The sequence below is a fragment of the Lactuca serriola genome, chromosome 2, assembly GCF_051521515.1.
Source record: "Lactuca serriola cultivar US96UC23 chromosome 2, Lser_US96UC23_V15, whole genome shotgun sequence".
Lineage (NCBI taxonomy): Eukaryota > Viridiplantae > Streptophyta > Magnoliopsida > Asterales > Asteraceae > Lactuca > Lactuca serriola.
The window spans coordinates 25,156,776-25,160,192 of record NC_136409.1 but is presented as its reverse complement, the minus strand read 5'-3'; positions in this window follow the sequence as shown (position 1 = coordinate 25,160,192).

Below are 3,417 nucleotides of genomic sequence, written 5' to 3'. Positions count from 1 at the left end.
TAATCAAAATACGACTAACTATATTTAGAACTTAGCAATAAATTAAAATTAATGATATTAATCACATATGATTAAATAAAAAATCAAAACAAAATGCTTGTTGCCAATTAATAAATCGCATATGATTAGAAAAATAGTTACATCAGCATACTTATTGAGCATAAATCAATCATCAATCACATGAGATTATAATCACATATGATTAAACACATGATAACATCAATATGCTTGTTTAATCACATATGATTAAACAAAAAATCAAATTAGAATGTTGTTGACAATTAATAAATCACATGTTATTAGAAAAATAATTACGTCAACATACTTGTTGGGCATTAATCAATCATCAATCACATGTGATTATAATCACATATAATTAAATACATAATAACATCAATATGCTTCTTTAATCACATATAATTAAACACAAAATCAAATCAGAATGCTTGTTGCAATTAATAAATCACATGCGATTGGAAAAAAATTACATCAGCATACTTGTTGAGCATTAATCAATCATCAATCACATGTGATTATAATCACATATGATTAAACACACAATAACATCAGTATGCTTTTTTAATCACATAATAACTCAACACTGTTTTGACTTACTAAATATGAATTCTGAATCTGCAATAAAGTTATTGAGATTGTTGTCTATGTAGTGATTTTATTAGAGCTATCTCGGTGTGAAATCTGATCATGTGAAAAAATGAGTGAAGTGTTTTTAAAGTTTAAATTTCAATTTTTTAGGTCATCTATATCTTTCCATTTGTTACAATGTCTAATCTTTTTTATTACTTGAGGGAAAGTAAGTTTCAAGATAGGGGATATTTTCTAGATGTCATTTTATGCATCTTTTAGGGTAAATTTTATTAGCATTAGCATTATATTTTACACATTTGCATTTCATTATTTTAAATAATGTTCAACTCATGTCATTCATTAGAATTCCCATATTGCTTAAGCTTTTATGTTATTTTTAGATAATTTGAGTGGAGCAGTACTTTGGGAGCAGCTTTGGATGTGTTTGTTGAGGATTGGAACCAAATTGGAGCTTGGAACTCGTGAAGGATGCTGAAGAATGCTTGGAAGTTGCTTTAATCAAGGAAAAATAGAAGTTTTGGTCAAAATATAATAAATTCGATCGAATTATACAAAAAGTCGATCGAATAAATGTTTCAAAGAATTGTCATCTCGTTTTAAGACTAAGAAAAGAAAAGCAAAAAAAAAATTCAATCGAATTTTCCCAAACTTCAATGGAATAAATGTATAGAGGTTCAGAACTTCAAAAAAAAAAATCAGTAAATGCCTAATTTGAGCCTAAATTCAATTGCATTCAAAAAATTCGATCGTGCCTGAAAAAATTCGATAAAATATTTACCAGTGTTTTATCTGAGCGTATAAATAAGCCTTCATAACATTCCTGTAACCCTAACTTTCTACTAGAGATGATTACAGACGACAAAAAAACTTCTGAAGGCGATTTTCTACTACTTTTCATCACTTTTTGAAGATAAGAAGGTTGTGAATCATCTACTACATTTAGTTTTAGATTAGTTATTTAGATTATCTTTTTTCAAGTTTTTATCAAATTTAAGCAATGTCTGACTGAAACCGTAGTTTTCAGTTCTGCATTACACTAGTACTTTTCATGTAATCAATTATCATATTTGGTTTTCTTTGTGTGCTTCTATCTAGTTATTTCAGTTTTAAACTTAAGGAATGTTTGATTTTTAATTCTTGTTAGACTGATCACCTAGCTAGGGTTTAATCGTTTTAGTTAATTAGTTAATAGAATCCATAATTGTTCTTGTCAACTAGTAATAAGTAACAAGTATTAGAGTGGTTCTATGTTGGGATTTAACTTTGATATAAACTAAAATTTCATACCTTCATGCTTCCGAGCTTGTGAGAAATAGTGGGTATTGCTGGGAATTTTAGACAAATGTTAATGTAACTTTTCTGATCTTAATTAAGAGCTTGTTTAATTAGATAGTAAAAAGCTAGGGTTAAGTGAAGAGCTTATTTTGGTTAATTTAATTAGTTAAAATTGATTATACTTGAGCTTGTTAGTTTTTCTCATTACAAGCTTAGATAGAACATACTCTAAACACCCAGATTTGTGCTTATTGAATGAATGGGAAAATCATAGAAGAATTGAATTCGGTTTTATTACTAATTTCGCTTAGTTTATTTACAATGCTATTTTTAGTTTAGTTAATAATCAAAACCCCCTTTTTATATTTTCTATATTGAATAGAATGTGCATTATGCAAAGTGACATTGCCCATTAGGCTGTGTCCCTGAGGATTTGACCCTGCTTTCCTGTGTTATCCATTAGTGCAGCTAGTAATCAAAATATTATTTTCTTAAATCATGCACGACTACGGTTTTACACTGTGAACACTCTCTTCCAACAACTCCTACATGTACAAGTTATGAATACTATATTGTTGAATATTCACTAGTAATAAGAAGAAAATGTGTTATCTAATGCACCTACCATACTCATAACTTGATAAAATATTCCTATGTTCCACATGCTATCTATATGAACATGAGATATGGAAAAATATCATTCTCTAATTTTCAATATGATGTATCCTGATAGAGACTTGTGTTAATGTTGGGTAGAGACCAAGACATAGCAAATTGTCGGAAAAAACCTCATGCACCTCTGTTTGAAGGATATATGATATTATCGTTTTAGAATTATTGTGACCGAATCCATAAATTAAACTCTAAGTGCGGGTTACTCCAATACCTAAAACTTTATTTTAGGTACTCATGAGTATTGGTCGCAATTTTAAGCTATGTCCATCTCCATGAGCAATCTACGAATGCTCCTTGTCAATCTTAAATTACTACTTATTTCTAGAAGTAGGACTAACTATGGAAGTTTGAATAAATTAATATAATGGAAGTAATTCTAAACACGCAAAAATGGGAACATAGTAATAGTTTAATGAAATGACTGATTTTCATCATATATTAATATCTCCACTTAATAACGCCAAAGCAAATAAAGAATTATACTACTTAAGTTCCCAAACCAAAAACAAACTAATTTAAATACGTGCAAGGTAATTCATTTTCAAAGCTTGTGCCTTTGACTTTTTATAACAATCATACTTGGTTAGTGACATTGGCATAAGGAATGGATCGACAATATTTTCTTCCGATATGACTCTACTGATTTTGATGCCTTTGAATTAGACTAATTATCACATATGATGGTAGTTATTGATTGTACTCCATGTGACCTTATGTAACTTGGGATCCTAACTCAAGGTTAATTCACACTTTCAAACACTAAGGCTACTGATGAATCTCTTTTTGAATTAGACTAATTATCACATAGTTTTCTTTGCAATATCACTTGCTGCAATATACTCTAAGTTTAATGTTAAA